The following is an 18,027-nucleotide window of genomic DNA, read 5'->3' on the forward strand; positions in this document are numbered from 1 at the left end:
AAAAACATATAGGTAATGCCTGAATGTGCTATAGTTAATTCTTAAAGCGATATTTCAATTGTTCAGTTGTTCCCTATAAGGTAAATCTTCTTATTGCGGCGGCCATCTTAGTGCAGTATACACCAATATGACAGTGACAAGCTGCTAACGAAATATCGTTAAGAACAACACTACATTGAACGCTGTCGTATGTATTCAGCGAACGGTTTCAGTGTGTGTCTAAACTCCTAAAGTAGAGCACAAGGAGGATCTTAAACGACTAAAGACCAATAAATAATATACCAGAGACCAGTATCGAAAATAAGACAAAATTACATGTAAGTCAGAAGGAAAATACAGTGAAGGATTTCAACATCAAGTACTAAGACATATAAAGAATGCAGTAGGAATTCTTTAGTCCAGTAATTAGCATGTTTGTATAAGCATTTTTAAACAAAAATAAGGCGACAATTGGATAATATAAGCTGAGTGTCCATAGCCATGACTGATGAGTTTTCACTACAGGCACATATGGTCCAGCTGGCCTATAGAAAATGATGAAACTCATCATTAAAGGTTAAACCAAACTTATTTGTTCTCAAGCGGCATATCCAGCTCGCTTCCCGTTGTCTAAGCAATAATTCTCTATTCCCTCCTCTCCTTGGCATTTTAACATGGTCAATCCCACAAAAGGAGATATTCTTTTTTCCTGAATGTTCCTGGTGTATATGCTGGGCCATAGGGTATTTTGAGTCACAATCTCTGATTGCTCGCACATGCTCCTGAATTCACAGTTTCAAACTGCGTATACTACTACCAATGTATATCTTATTACAAGAACATGTGATCATATAGACTGTGAAGGTGGTATTACAGTTGATGAAACAGTTTATAGTGAACTCCCTCGATTGATTGCTCTTAAATTTCTTTAGCTTGTTCTGCCCCAATTTGCATACACAGCACTGACTCCTAGAACATACAACAAGCGACCTGTTACTAAACATAATTCTGAAGTTTTATTTATTACTAAATATAATATATTCAGTAACCATATATATAACATCTTGAGAACAAATTGGCATTTACTAGAGACGGAAGATCGTATGCACCATATCATCTCAAAAAACACCCAAGGTGGTCTATTCCAAGAGTAAAACTCTCAAGGACATACTTAGTCCAAGCTATGTTACTGACAATAAAACGTCCATCAAAACATGGCTGCCCGAAAAACCTTCTGGCTTCTACACATGCAATGATTGTTGTGTATGCAAATTGGGGCAGAACAAGCTAAAGAAATTTAAGAGCAATCAATCGAGGGAGTTCACTATAAACTGTAATACCACCTTCACAGTCTATATGATCACATGTTCTTGTAATAAGATATACATTGGTAGTAGTATACGCAGTTTGAAACTGCGAATTCAGGAGCATGTGCGAGCAATCAGAAATTGTGACTCAAAATACCCTATGGCCCAGCATATACACCAGGAACATTCAGGAGAAAAGAATATCTCCTTCTGTGGGATTGACCATGTTAAAATGCCAAGGAGAGGAGGGAATAGAGAATTATTGCTTAGACAACGGGAAGAGAGCTGGATATGCCGCTTGAGAACAAATAAGTTTGGTTTAAACTTTAATGATGAGTTACATCATTTTCTATAGGCCAGCTGGACCATATGTGCCTGTAGTGAAAACTCATCAGTCATGGCTATGGACACTCAGCTTATATCATCAAATTGTCGCCTTATTTTTGTTTAAAAATGCTTATACAAACATGCTAATTACTGGACTAATGAATTCCTACTGCATTCTTTATATGTCTTAGTACCTGATGCTGAAATCCTTCACTTTGTTTTCCTTCTGACTTACATGTAATTTTGTCTTATTTTCGATACTGGTCTCTGGTATATTATTTATTGGTCTTTAGTCGTTTAAGATCCTCCTTGTGCTCTACTTTAGGAGTTTAGACACACACTGAAACCGTTCGCTGAATACATACGACAGCGTTCAATGTAGTGTTGTTCTTAACGATATTTCGTTAGCAGCTTGTCACTGTCATATTGGTGTATACTGCACTAAGATGGCCGCCGCAATAAGAAGATTTACCTTATAGGGAACAACTGAACAATTGAAATATCGCTTTAAGAATTAACTATAGCACATTCAGGCATTACCTAAATGTTTTTAATACTTATATACATTTTTAATTCTGCATTTAACAATGTGTTCCACCTAGATTAACATAAATATATCGTATCATATCAAGAAGGCTGCTACAGTTGCGATAGAATTTTCTGTTTGTTTGACATCTGACAAATATTGATCCTTGTATATGAATTGTCTGTGTGATACATTGCATCATTATAATATTTATGCTTTGAGTAACCCATTTAAATATGTTTATATTCAGCACCCTGTTGAGGGAAACATGATAACCCTTCTAAGATGGCTGCCATGTGAGTGCCGGTACGTCATCGTCGTATAGCGTGATGGAACACATGGCGCTTAAACTTAATATTTTCTAAACAGGATATTAATCGGATATTATGACAACGGTTTTCAGACATATCAACAAAAAACTTATATTTGTTTTACTTTGTGCAAGATTCCTGGGCTTGAACTAGAAACTATCGATCTTACATTATATTAACATTACTCTTTATCCTTTAAAAATGGCCGACACGAAAACCATGAATACTCAATCAATTGGGCCGTCGTTGATCTTTATGCTCACACAGGTGAATGAGATTTTAGAGCGGATGATTTAAAAACGCTCGCCTCTGGTAACTCTGTTCCTCCATTGAAAAGAACGAGACCAGAAGACACGGGTTATCATACCCTTATAGGTAAGCTTATGAAAAAGATAATATGTTACTTATTTGCTGCTCAGATATGTCCTTTTTACTAGGAGCAACTAAACAGTGGAGCTCCCTTTTTTAAACATAATTGTTTTTAAATGTATTGCAGCGCTCTTCGGGTGTGGGTGTGCATTAGACTAGTGTGCAACCCAAGGAATTTTCAGCCAACTCGGTCAGCTTAATAAAATTCCATGCGACCGTGAGTAATTTTAGATAATATATAAATTTCTCTTCACTGAGTCCAGTTACAATTCGCTATACATAGCGTTTGCAGTATTGATTGGCCATAGCCCTTTATCCACAGACGCTAAGAACCTCCTGTAATTATTGATTGAGCGAGAGAACTCTCGTTCCTTGACAGTGTCTTTATTAAGGGCAGCTGCTTAAATACAGAGCAGCTTCCATGTTGTAAACAGAAAGTTTTTGGATGTCCACCGCTCGGGCTCTTGCTTACTGTTTGTCAAACTTTAGGACTCACAACAAACACTAATCCTTTTTCCTCATTGATTTGCTTATAGATACTCATTTGTTGGATTGTCCTTGAAATAGTATGTATGACCGTATTAGAAAATGCTTATATTATAATTATTGGAAATATCCAGTTCCCTGACATGGGTTGCTTTTTGTGAATTTTATACAACATTGTTTTAATATAAATGTAAATCTTTTTGTAATGGGTGTAACTTTTCCACTTGAACAAGATGGTGATAACTGTTGCTTCATTGGTAGCATGAGGCTACAGCTGCTATGCCATTAATTTCTTTAGAACAATAACCAAGATATGATGTTTTAAGCTTTGCTCTCATTGGTTGATAATTTCTCTCATAAAAAGTCATTCGAATAATCAGCAATGATCCTCTACTTGATTGAATGTCTATCCAGATTGTTGATAGCTGCTACATGTTCTAAATTTGACTCTGGTGTTTACCATTACCCTTTTAACAAACCCTTGACAACATGAAACACATGATTTATGCATACTGATGTTGTTTATATACACATTTGTGTTTTCTGATTTGTCTCAAACATTGACTTTTATAGACTAACAATCGTCATTGAAATCCTTTTGCCAGCGTGAAAAACTTGGGTTGCTGGCTCTATTTTCAAATAATTTGCAGTCTGCATCAGTTAAATGTTGTGAAAAAAAAGGTATGAAATTCAACACTTACATGATGGAATATAAATATTTCTGTGCTTAAAGTGATCAACAATTTTTATTATATTTGTTATGGATATGCTGAACTGATTTTTTGTATTCAAATGGTATACATTTCTAACTTGGGTTTGTTATCTCAAATGCCTGATTCACGACGCAGATACATTCTTGGCTCTGTTGTTTTTATATTGAAATTGTTTCATTAGCTTTGGCACTCTAGGTTTGTATAGTTTGATATTTGTATCTGTGCACACGTTGATTTATTTTCATGGTGATAATTGTATGTTATATATGTTTTTCTATTAGCCCTGAAGAAGTCTCCTTGTAAGAGACGAAACGCGTCGGCTAAGATCCTTCATGTCCAATGTGATTATGATTCTTCATTTCCATGTGACTACATAATAAAGAAAAAGAATCTTTTCAAGAAACTGACTGACGTCTTGAACATTTCTTTGAATACTCATTGACTATTCCTGAACGGTGCTGAACCTTTTTGAATAAAACTCTGAAGGACTACAGTGCTGCAAGAATGACTTCTACTCTGCTGTCCCACAACTCTGCTGCCTGAATGTGAAGGACTGGATCTCCAGCTTGAAGCCAGGACCACCAGAGTGACTCCAAAGGCTAGTTGGCTGATGTCCTGATCTGAGCCTCAGGGTCAGAAAAGCCTCCCACCATCTTGAATCCAGAATCTGGACTCCGTATGCTTTGAGACTTGCCTCCTAAGTGGTGCCGCCCCAGTTCTGGACCCTTGGAAGTGGGCATAAAGGTGCTCTGCCAGACCAGCGGTGGGCTTTTAGGCAGATTGGAACCGCTACTGCGAGATGCATCTCCAATTCTGCACCTCGCATCGCAAACCACAGATCCTTGGAACCGCTGACGTATGACACATCCCAGGACTTCACATCGCAATCCTCCATCAATGGCATCCTTGAAGACGACCTTGCATTGCAGCCTGCTCAGAACCGCCACTGTGCAATGCATCCTCGATTCCGGAACTCGCAACGCTGTGCAACCAGGATTATACGTACTTTGGGCCAGATGTATGTAGGAACCGCTTTATTTATTTATTTATTTGTGTATTTTATAAAGCGCACAGCTGCCCCAACGGGGCGTCCCGGCGCTGGAAACTCAGAACACAGAGAGCACAGGGTTTAGCAGGCCTGATTAAGAAGAAAAGAGAAATGTCTTCAGGGATTTACGGAATGCTGATTCAGTTTGGCAAGTGCGTAAGGCTAGTGGGAGCTTGTTCCAACACTGAGTAGCACAGACCTCAAAGGTTTTTCCACCTGCACGAGCTCGTTTGAATCGTGGGGTGTTCAGAAAAAATAGGGAGTTGGAACGTAAAGTTCTGGAGTTGACATATGGTCGCAAAATGTTTTTCAGATGGGCCGACCCATTGCCTTTAGACGCTCGGAAGGCCAGCGTCATGGCTTTGAAAACACATCTTTTGGCAATGGGTAACCAATGCAGTTTACGGAGGTATGGGGACATGTAATGTCTGACAGGGACTTTCTCCACCAGCCTTGCGGCGGCGTTTTGGACCGTCTGAAGTTTATGACAGAGGCCTGCTGTGATGCCGAGATAGAGGGCATTGGCGTAGTCAAGATGGGAAGTTATCAATGCCTGGATCACAGTCTTACGGCAGTCCGCTGGCAGGTAATTAATAAGCCGTTTAATAGTCCTGATCTTTGCGAAGCAGGAGGCTACAACTGTTTGTACCTGGGTGTTAAAACTGAGGTGGCTGTCCCAACGTACTCCTAGATTTCTAACTGAGTCTTTGGGGATGGGGGCTTGGCTCAGATCGACTGGCCACCACAGGCTGGAATCCAAAGGGGATGGAGAGTTAAAGAACAGAATCTCCGTTTTATCTGCATTGAGTCGGAGAGAGTTGGCATTCATCCAGCTAGAAATGTCTCGAAGGCAAGATTTCAGCGGATCGAAAGCAGAAGCGGAGAGGGTATCAAAAGTGAAAAGTAGCTGAATATCGTCAGCGTAAGAGGTGGATTTAATCCCAGTCTGGGCGATCAGCTTGGCCAAGGGGGTGAAATAAACATTAAATAGGAGCGGGCTCAAGGAAGAGCCCTGTGGAACTCCCCATTTAAGAGGTCTGGGGGAAGAAATGTAGGGAGGGGTGAAAACCTGCTGTGAGCGGTCCGAAAGGTAGGATGAGATCCATTTCAACACAGCACCACCCAATCCCAAGTCCTCCAGCCTCCCCAGCAGGATCCTATGAGAGACGGTGTCAAATGCAGCTGAAAGGTCAAGCAGCACTAACACCGCCCTCGACCCCTGGTCAAGCGTCCACCTCACCGAGTCGGCCATTTCAATAAGGGCCGACTCCGTGCTGTGGCCCGACCTGAAGCCGTGCTGGGAATCATGGAGAAGGCCATTAGACTCGATGTAATTAGCCAGCTGGGAGTGCACCATCTTCTCCAGGATCTTAGCAGGAGCAGGCAGAAGAGAGATAGGTCTATAGTTGCTGGGAAGATCCGGATCCAAATTGGGCTTCTTAACCTCTTCAGTGCCCATGACGAGATAGTCTCGTCATGGAGCACGGTTGCGCTGTGCCCATGACGAGACTATCTCGTCATGAACCCCACCCACTAGTGCAACGCCCGGCACAGGAGGGGGAAAGGGCGTGGCGCTGAAGGGGTTAAGGATGGGGGCCAGAGAGGCAAGTTTCCATTTAGCAGGAAAGCTGCCTGTTCTGAGGGAATCATTCCAGATGAGGTTCAGGTAGGGATTAAATAGAGGTGCAAGTTTTTTATATTGCTTGGCTGGCCATGGGTCATTTGGGGAGCCTGATTTGCATTTAAATAGTTCAGCCAGGGACTCTGCCTCTGAGACTGCTGCAAAGAAGTTGTAGGTTCCTCTTCCCGTTCTTCTATGGTGGAGTTGGGGAAGGATGAATAAATGGTCTCGATTTTATCCTCGAAAAATTGTGAAAGTTTATCGCAGAGCGACTGAGAGGCCGGTTGAGTGCGAGTCAACGCGATAGGGTCTGTGAATGATCTCACTATATTGAAAATCTCCCTAGCGCCATTGCTGGCGAGTTTGATTCTAGAGGCCAGATAATCCCGTTTGTGCTCCTCAATCATTCGCCGATATTCTTTAAGGGCTGTTTTGTAGGTGATTTTACTGTCCAAGGTATAGTTCTGTCTCCAGTGGCGTTCAAGAGATTTACAGGAGGTCTTTTTCTGTCGGAGCTCACCGGAGTACCAAGGTGCTGAAGGTACAGCCCTGTGGGTTTTAATAGGTTTGAGAGGGGCCAGAGCGTCTAAGGCCTGACCGATCCATGCATCCAAGTGGTCGATCTGTAGGTCGAGGTCAGATGACATGCCTGGTTGGGTGTTTTTTAGGTAATCCAGGAGTGATTCAGGGGTAATGCGGCTCCAATTTCTGCCTGATAATTTGGGGGTAATGGTGGGTCTAAAGTGGCAGGGAATGCCAATCTCAAAAGAAATGAGGAAATGGTCCGACCAAATAACCGGGGTAGGGGGGGTCGCCTTAATAAAAGGTAGATTGGAACAGATCAGATCCAATGTGTGACCCGCTTTATGCTTGGGTAAGCTTATGATTTGGACTAGATTGCAGTCCGCTAACATAGAAATGAAATATTTGCTATGCGGGCAAGATTCGTTATCGACATGAAGGTTAAAATCACCTAGAGCGGTAAAGTTGGCATAACGTGTGCTGAGCTGGATGATATAATCCACCAGAGCCGGTAGGTGAACAGTATTGGAGTGAGGGGGGCGGTAAATAAGAATTCCCGAGCAGGATGAAGACGGGGAGGTTAGAATACTGAAAGGCATACCTTCTATACATTCAATTTGGTCATATGGGGGGAGGGAGACCATCCATTTGGAATTATGGATTAAAGCGATACCACCTCCTGGCGAGCCGCTGGGCCTGTTGGCACAGATAATACTGTAACCTTCCGGTAAGGCAAGGGTGATAGCAGGGTTAGTGGTATCGTTCAGCCAAGTTTCGGTAAGAAAGAGCAGATCCCAGTTGTTGTCACGGAGGGACTGCCAGATGTCGATGGCATGTTTGCCCAATCATCTACAATTGATCAGCGCAGCTCTGAGGGTCAGGACGGACTGAGCTCCACGTGTGGTGGCGGGGTTCGGGGCATGCGCTGTACTGATATTGTGATCTGAGGCAAAAAGGGAGAAATTGCAAACTGTGCAGGCATAAGCCTGACTCCGGGTGTCAAAGGTGGGACAAGGGCAGGTCACGCAAGGAGGGGGTCTCAAAGACATCAGCTCAGTCCGAGTGAATGTCGCAGTGGTGTGGCTGATGGATCGTGTAGGGAGACCGGCCCCAGTCGCGGCCTGATTGCGGACGAGCGCAGACGAGCTTGCCTTAAGCGCGCCATCGGCGCGCCCGCCGCGCACGTCTGCTGCGCTTCCGATTCATGCCCAACTGTTAAAGAGATGAGGCGGAAGGAGGGGGCGTGGCCTTGGAGTGGGCGTGTCCCAGTCAGGGCGTGGGGAATGGCAGCGAAGAAAGATGGGCGATTTCGCCCTCACCAGCGCTTGTTTTGCTGCGAAAGAGGGTGGGTTCACACTGCACTCGTGTGTCTGGAGGGGTAGTTAAGTTTTCTAAAAATGCTCAGTTTTACTATATTAAAAACAAAATCGTGCTCAATCTGGCTAGCTACTCCCGGCTGCGCCTCAGGAGGTTTCACAAATTCCCTAATTGCAAATCCTTGTGATTCACAATTAGGAAGTCACAAAACGGCATGTACGAAATTGTGTTGAACACTTTCTGTGATTCCTAGGGGGTCGCAAATGACCTACCTCATGAATATTAATGAGGTAGGTCGCAATTTGCGACCCCTTAGAATCGCTAAAATCACGGGGATGGTGGGCTGCTGGGGTCAGCAGACCACCATGTCCGCAGTTGCTTTTAAATAAAGCAAACATTTTTTTTTAAATGCAGCCCGTTTTTCTTGAAGGAAAATGAATTGCATTTAAAAAAGAAAAATGAAAACTTTTCTTTTCATTTTCTAAGAGCAGGCAGTGGTCCATGAGACCACTGCCTGCTCGGAAAAAAAGTTTTCACTGCCATTCCCAAAGGGGAAGAGTTCCCTTGGGGACCCCTTCCCATTTGCGATGGGGTTACCACCTACTTGAAGTAGGTCGTAAAATGCAAATGTTTTGCGACCGCATTAATGGTCACAAAACATTCATACATACCATTTGGATTCGCTATTTGGAAGGGACACCCTCATCACGCCCCTTCCAAATGGCAAACCCATTTTGCGATTCCGGTAATAGGTTACCGAATCACAAAATTAGGTTTGATACATGTGAAAAGCACTTTTTGTGATCGCAAACGAGCCGATTCTGCGAATCGGTCCATTTGCATACACAAAAAAGCTTGATCGTTGTGGCCCTTTGTTCAATAGGCCTGACTTGTTCCCTGTATCTGTCCTGCACCCCATCACTGTCGGTCTGAACTTATGACTTTGTCCTGGTCCGACACGGTCAGATAACCCCTGTTGGTGCTTTGTGCTTCTAGGCACTATTTTTACAATTTCATATCACAGGTTCTACTTATTGGATGTTTGTTGTTTTGGTGTCAAATAATTTATTACATTCAACTCTATTTTCACTTTATTATTGTTTGAAGTGCTTTATAAATACTTTACACTTTGCCCTAAATTACACCTGAATGCTTTTCTGCCAAGCTACCATAAGGTTAAGAACAGGTTAATTTGGGGTTTACTTGTGTTTCACTCTGGCCAGATTAGTGATTGCTGCTTAACCAGGGTTTCATCCCCCTCAATCATTCCCCTCTACCAGTAACCCAATTTTTTACAACATCTTTGGAAAACCTCCTTATGTTTAGGTTGAGCCTGGGCAGCGCATGCGCTGCTCTGCGAGTCATGATGTATTCGAGTATGGACTGGAAGCCCCGCCCACTCTCTGCCCATATTTGTGATTGGCTTATGTCATTGTCCTTCCTAAATGCTGGCTTATGATTCGTTAATTGTTAGTTCCTCCTTAGTACAGCTGTGTCTTCATTTGTAACCTCCCATGAGCACCCTTTTCCTTAATTTGTTACACAGTACGTCTTATTTAGTTTATAAGCACTATTTTCTTTAATGAGTTTCACCTACTGCAGGGACAACATGCTTTCCTGCAACATTCAGCGGGCCATGCGCGTTTTTTCACTTTCCAAGCAGTCCGGAACTATGGCTGCTTCTTTGAAATGCAATAGGTCTTGCATTTACAAGAGTTGGAGCTATTGCCATTGTAAATGACAATGACTCTTATTTATAGGTTAATTTATTTTCAAAACAGATAAAAATAAAGCATTGTCATTACGAAACTTTCGGAAATGCGAGACCTATTGCATTGTAAATGCCTGCTTGATTAGGATATTCCTCAATATCTGTCCTATATATACAATATTCACCTATGCCAGTGTTTACAGGCCAAAACATCAGAATACTTTTTACAAACTACAGATGTACACAGATTTCAAGGATTAAAAAACAGAGACAGGAAGTAATATGTTCATTTTTTGCTTTTTGAACCTTCTTTTCTAGTGGTGAAGATAGGATAGCTGACACATGTTGCATCCCTTTCTATTCAGCAAATACAGATTTTCTTAACTCTCCTAATTAAATAGCTGGAAAGCTGCAATAAATATCCATTTGTTAATTTTTTGTACTATCACTGAAACATGAAAGCATTAAGGGTTTTTCCCCTCTTGAGGTATGAATGCATCTCACAAAAATTATGGAATTTAATCAGGGTCTTAGGAAGGGCGGCTTTCCATATGAAAATATGGAATTTCACAATGCCTCTGTTTCACATGTCCTCATCTTTTTTAAAAAAATGATCTTAATTAACTTTCCCTCGTGAGTGTCCATTGACTATTCAGTCCCGATGCATACATGCATGAAGTACACCCTTTTATACAAAATGGTCACAAATCACTGAAGCCACACAGTTTCAATGTACTTGCAAGAAAAGTTCACACTGGAATACAAAATGCTCACAATTAATCAGAGCACCAAGGTTTCAGGGCTCATGACAAAATATTAAGGAAGTTATTCACACACAACAGAACAGCGAGGTGTCATACTGTATCTGGAGAGCGTCAAGTGAAGCGACATTGTAGTTCAGTGCCAGGTGTGAGCCCATTGTGCACTGATCAAGTCTAATGGTGCTCGCTCTAAGCTTTGGAACTTTCTCTGAGAGTAGATATTTGTGCGATTACCATTGCGGAATCAGCACAGTAATATTTGCAGGTCATTGCAACTAATACTTATTGAGTGTTGGTAGGTAACTATAAGGCATGAAATGGAGTACCCACATGTGTGTAACCACACCGCACAGTATGTGCTTATCCAATGTTTGAAGTAGTACCTTATGGATGAAGTGAGGTCTTCCTTGGCAAAGTCGTTTGGATGTGTTAGTGCATAGCAGTGGGAAGGAGTGTTTGTTACCCGTACAGTTCCTGCGCTTATGCAACTAATTATTTATGGAGCAAGCCAAGGAGCGCATGATATACAGGCACATGTATCAGCACAGCTTGTTCTCCAGGCCTATTGAGGAGTACTGGCAGGAAGTCAGTAGGTGACCATTTGCTTCACAGAAGGAGGGAACAACATCCACTTCAGCCACACCACGCAACCCCTCTGGACGGACCACCTCTGTGTAGATTTCTCCTTCGATTAAACCACCGCTCACAAACCTACACCACACCCTCCGCAAAGGAATTGGAGCAAGGTCACAGAGGAGCACCTCAATGCCACCTTCAACCACGATCCCCCTCCCACCACGACCAACGTCAACTCTGCAGCTAACGAACTACACAGATGGATCACCAACTGCGCAGACAAGCTCGGCCCCTTCCGTAACTCAGACAGACAGTGCCCGATGAAAGCCTCCTGGGTCACCACGGACCTCCGAGAATTCAGATGCACATGCAGACATCTCGAGAAATTATGGAGAAACAGCAAAACCCCGTAAGCTGAGACCACCTACAAGAACGCCATGACAGAATACCACCAACGCATCAGATCCAGCAAAAGTACCTTCATCCAGGACAAAATCCTTGCCAACTCCAGCAACTCAAAGGAACTCTTCAGCATCATTCAGGAATTCACCAAACTCCCCAGCGAAGCCTCAGAAGTCTCACCTTCCCATGACCTCTGCAATAAACTCTGCTCCTTCTTCCATCTCAAGATCAAGTCCCTCTAAGACATCTTCAACGAACAGGCACCAGACACCAAAACCATTCCTATCTCCAGCAACGCAAGCCAGCCTACCATCTCCGCCTGGACCCGGTCACCACCGGAAACACCGCCACAACCATGAAGAGCATCTACTCAGGATCCCCCATAGAACCCTGCCTGCCACACATCTTCCACAGAGCTGCCGCTGCAGTAGCATTTGAGCTACAATGCACCATCAATGCCACCTTCTAATCCAGCTCATTCCCCGACGACTGGAATTGTGCAGAACTCAAGCCGCTCCTCAAAAAGCCCTCCGCAGACCCGACGGACCCCAAAAATGACAGAACCCTCTCTCTCCTCCCCTTAATGGCTAAAGTCAGTGAGAAGATCGTCAACATCCAGCTCAAGAACTTCATTGAAGCCAACTCCATCCTCGACCCTTCTCAATCCGGATTCCTCAGCAACGGCAGCAACCACAGCACCGGGACCGCCCTCCTCGCAGCCACAGACGCCATCCGCACTCTCCTCGACCAGAGCCCCACGGCGGCCCTCATCCTACTAGATCTCTCTGCAGCCTTCTACACTGTCTCCCACCTCACTCTCAGCACCAGACTCCACGAGGCCGGCTTACAGGGAACTGCCCTTGATTGGATCTGCTCTTTCATCACCGGCCGAACACAAAGAATCAAACTCCTGCCTTTCCTCTCCGAACCCACAGAGATCCACTGCGGAGTACCCCAAAGAACATCACTCAGCCCGGCGCTCTTCAACATCTACATGGCCCCCCTCGCCGCCATCGTCAGAAAGCATGGACTCAGCATAGTATCCTATGCCAACGACACCCAGCTCATCCTCTCCCTGATTAAGGAACCCGACAACACCAGACTCCGCTTCCAGGAAGGAATGAAAGAAGTCACATCCTGGATGAGCAGCAGCTGTCTGAAGCTCAACTCGAGTAAGACAGAAGTCCTCATCATCGGACCCACCTCCTCAGCATGGGACAACACCTGGACACCCAGGTGTTGTCCCACAACTCCCCCACACCCACTGACCACGCCCGGAACCTCAGCATCATACTCGACTCCTCCCTCACAATGACCCAACAGATCAATACCGTCTCCTCCACATGCTTCAACACCCTTTGTATCCGTTGCAAGGCCTTCAAATGGACCCCCCCGAATCCAGAAAGACCATCACCCACGCACTCATAACAAGCAGACTGGACACCGTAAATGCCCACTATGCCGGAATCAACTAATCCCTGCTCTGAAAACTCCAGAACCATCCAGCACACTGCTGCCAGACTCGTCCTCTGCATCCTACGCCATGACCACATTACCCAGCACCTACGTGATCTCAACTGGCTCCCCGTTGAGAAGAGAGTAACCTTCAAGCTATTCACTCACGCCTACAAATCCCTACACAACACTGGACCCCAGTACCTCAACGAAAGGTGTCTCCTTCCAAGTACCCAAGAGAAACCTCCGCTCCACCAACCTTGCCATAGCCGAAACCCCACGCATCCCCAGAGCCAGAGCGGGTCGAAGTGCCTACTCCTACATTCTGACAAAGACCTCAAACGAGTTTCCGCTGAACATCAGACATTCCCCCACTCTGCACACCTTCAGAAAGAGCCTCAAGACCTGACTCGTTGGCTGAATCAGAGCTGCACGCCCTCCCCTCGCCAGCGCCTTGAGTCCCTCACGGGTGAGTAGCACGCTTCACAAATCCCTGATTGATTGATTGATTGATTGATTGATTGATTGATTGAGAAAGAAGTGTGAGCTCTGCCTTTACGGAGAGCGATATATGCTGTTTGGATATGTGACTAATCATATATTCCATTCTGGAGACTGTTGAGTAGCACATTCAGGCATTAATTGGAATGCTGAGAAGTCTTTCTCTACTGGGACACTGAGGCAATCTCCGCAGCGCAGTATGTGGAATCCTTGACACATCTTACCACTCATTACTGAAATTCAGGCACAGTTACATTAGAACTAATTAAAACACACCCAATATAGACTTAAATTTACATTGGTTTTACCATATCTCTCTGCTACTGCCCTTCCCCTGCCTGAGTGGAAGCACCGCCCCATAGAATTGACTTAAAGGAACAGCATCTTAAACGGACATCCCAGGAACATTAAGGAGAGATTACTTAGGGAGAGATAACTACCTCCTCCACTAGAAACACAGAAGACAAAAAACGGAATGTCAAACAAAAACTCTTCATTTATTGTTGTTCTCTTAAATTAAAAGTGTGCAGTGCTTGTTGCATTTTAAAAGATAATATTGTTTTAAATTGGACATTTGCATATTCTGATTTCAAAGTAGATTTGAATTTAGATATTTCAATTTGCCCCGTCTTCTAATTCTAACATGGCTGCAGCTAGCACGAATCAATCACCCTCATTTTCAAATGAGGCACAGGAACCTGACATGCCATGGGACAGGTGGATAAAAATATTGAATTCCTATTTAATTGCCAAAGGGGGTAAGAGGTTTTCCTCTATACGGAAACAATGCATACTGTTACATAATTTAAAGTTACAAGGAAGGAAAGTGTATGAGGATATAGCAGAAGATGAATCTAATGAAGTTAGTGAGGAAGAAGACATCGCAGAAGATATTTTTCAAGCTACACTAAGGAAACTGGAAAATCACTCAAAGGGAAAAAGAATGTGGTACTAGAAAGGCATACATTCTTCATCAGAATACAAAGGAAAGGTAAAAGAGTGACTACATACATTGTGAGAGGACCAAGAACACAGTTTGTGGACATCCCCCCTTAAAACAGATGCCTCTTTAATTAGGATCAATTTGTCCATTGCACAAATGATCACAAGGTGCAAGGAAAGTTGTTGACCCAAAATCCTAATCTAACAGAAGCCATTTACATTGCAAGGGGTATTGAACAAACGTGCTACTGTGTCAAAGAAATGTAGTTATCTAATAAGAGCCACAGAGACAATGATGATGTTAAGGTTCTGACTAATGGGGAAAATGTGTGTAAGATAAATGAAGCAGTAGTGATAAAACCTAGAGCGAAGAATGAAGAATCGAAATGCTTTAGATGCAGAAATAACAGTCACTTGACCAACAACCCCAAGTGTCCTGCACGGAGTGTGCTGCGTAGGAAGTGATTTAAGAGAGGGCATTTTGCCAAAGTTTGTAGGATACGGGAAAAAATAAACATGTCATAAAGGATGTGGAATGTGAATAAGAGGACAAGGAAAATTTGATTTTCCAACTCAAACCCCATGAGAAGGCAGGAAAAATTTCATATCCCACTTGTGAGATTCAGTTAGACGGTATAAAAGTGAAGGTATATGCTGACTCTTGTTGCTGGGGTGGAATCACCAGAAAGATTTGGCAATAACTTTGGATCCAAACAATGAGGAACATGTTTTGCTAGTTGACATATCAATAGTGGGGTGAACTGTTTATGAACAATTCCCTGAAATATTTACAGAAAAGGACTACTGAAATATTGTGTACATAAAATTCTATAAAAATTCAATGCTGGTCCAGCAGTTCACAAAACTAGCCCAGTCCCCTGCTGAAGGTAGCCTTTAAAAGAGGAATTAAATAAATTGGTCGAGGCTTAAGTCCCCCTGTTCTTGATCAGAATAGGAATGGGTTTTCAGGGGTCTCCAGGGAGAAACATTTGTGTTCAGCAGGACCCATTTGACTGGAAGTTGGGCAGAGAGTAGATTCAGTGGAAATATTATCACTTAGCAAAAGTAAGCCTGCAAGTGGGATAGGTGACCTTACACCCACCTTGCAAGACCCTTGCTGTCCTCACGTTTTCCCGAGGAGCTCTACAGGCGGGGACATTCCGGTGCCCTGCAGCACTCCGGCTGTGACGGACCTTGTCTTTAAGGTTTTCAGCTGGAATGTCGCGGGGATTGCAGGAAAGCTGCCCCTGGCTGACTTTACTACGCAGGTTGACGAGCACTCTCTGTGCCTCTTCCAAGAGACATGGAGTTGTGTGCCGGTCCACAGGGTGGGTTTTTCCTCCTATTTCTCCTCTGCGCATGTCTCAACTTCAGGGAGGGGGCGCCCAGCCGGTGGCCTCCTTATCTGGGTTGCGGCATCTCTCGATTGCAGAATTATGGATTTCCCCACAGGTTCTCCTGACATTCAAAACATAACTTTAATAGACCGAAGGGGGAGAGTTGTTTTAAACGTTTATAATGTTTATGCCCGGGGAACCGTGGGCGGGAGAAAGTCTCCTATAATATCATTACTCGAGACTTTGTTAAACAACACCCCACATAAGTCTTCTACACTGGTTGCAGGTGACATGAACTGTACGTTCGAGCCTTTGGGTTCGGACGTCTCCCTCGACCAAGAAGAGGAGGACACTAGGTGGGGGATTCCGGCTCTGGAAATCCCACCGATCAAGAGGTGGTCAGAAGTGGCGCTTCAGTTATACTCCCTGAGCCTTGAATTCAATCTAAGGGCTGTTAATGGGAGGACACCCTCGGATAGGCTGGGTGCTCACACGTATAATAGGCCCGGACATACCTCTAGGTTAGATTATCTCTTAGTAGACGTGTGTCTTTGGCCCTATGTAAGGGACATGCAGGTGGTCCCCTCGGTTGAAAGCGACCATAACCCGCTTTCTTTAAGTATGGCTCAGTGGTGGCGTCACTCAAGTAAGGTCCCTATAAATCAAGTAGCAGCACCACCTGAGGTATCGGAAGTCTCCCCTTGTGGCAGGCGAATTAAATGGGCCAAACTGGTTTTATCAGAGGGGAAGGTAGAAGAAATAAAATCTCTCCTAAACCATACAGTACTAAACCTTGGAACATCGTCGGAAGGTGTGGGTAGAGTGAGTGGGCTCTTTGTCTCCCTGACTGATGCCTTGACTAATGTCTTTACCCTTCATCATAATAAATTGGGTAATAAACTCTCTAAAAAACCCCCTGAGGGTTGGTATTCCCAACCATGTAGGGTTCTTAAGGCTAAGTTAGTTGAGGCGATTAAAGCTAAGTCCCGTCTTGAGATACAGGAAGCAAGGAGGGCCTACAATAACTCTCTTAAACTAGCCAGGAGGGAGTGGGAAGATAAATATTGGGATGACCTGCTCCAGGCCAGCAAAAGTAGAGACCCAAGGGCATTTTGGAAACTTATAAGTGCACGGAAAAACCCCGATGCACTTATGAGACCCTGTAACATCCCGCCACAAAGCTGGGTAAAGCACTTTGGGTCTTTATACCTCCCTCCAGAAGGGGATTGTAATGCGGGGATGGCTCTTACGCATATAATTGAACCTCATGCCTACGACCTCTTTACTCCGCTAGAACTTGAGGGGGTTATAGGGTGGGTAGCCCCACGCAAGGCTGCGGGTCCCGATGGCCTCCCGGGAGACCTTATGAGGGCATACCCAGCTGAATGGGCACGGGTCATAGCAGCGCTACTTAATGACATCATGATGGGAGGGGCAGTACCTGAATCCTGGAAAGGGGCGGTGGTGGTCCCAGTTTATAAAAAAGGGTGCAGGGAAGCTCCAGGTAATTACCGACCCATAAGTCTGATCGACTCCACCCAAAAGATAGCAGGTAAAGCTATCCTCGGAAGGATCCTCCATTGGGTGGAGGAGAATAAAATTCTTTCAGACTTTCAGGCAGGTTTTCGGGTCGGAATGGGGACAATTGAGCAGGTGTTTAGGCTGATATTACTGGGGTGGAAGGTGGTGGAACTGGGCAAGGGCAGCCTTTATTTGGCCTTTATAGACCTGAAGACTGCCTTTGACCTAGTCCCCCGAGAGGATCTTTGGAGGGTACTTCTCGAGCTGGGCTTACCCCCTTACATCTTGTCACTTC

Source organism: Triturus cristatus, chromosome 12 (genome assembly GCF_964204655.1).
Source record: "Triturus cristatus chromosome 12, aTriCri1.1, whole genome shotgun sequence".
Lineage (NCBI taxonomy): Eukaryota > Metazoa > Chordata > Amphibia > Caudata > Salamandridae > Triturus > Triturus cristatus.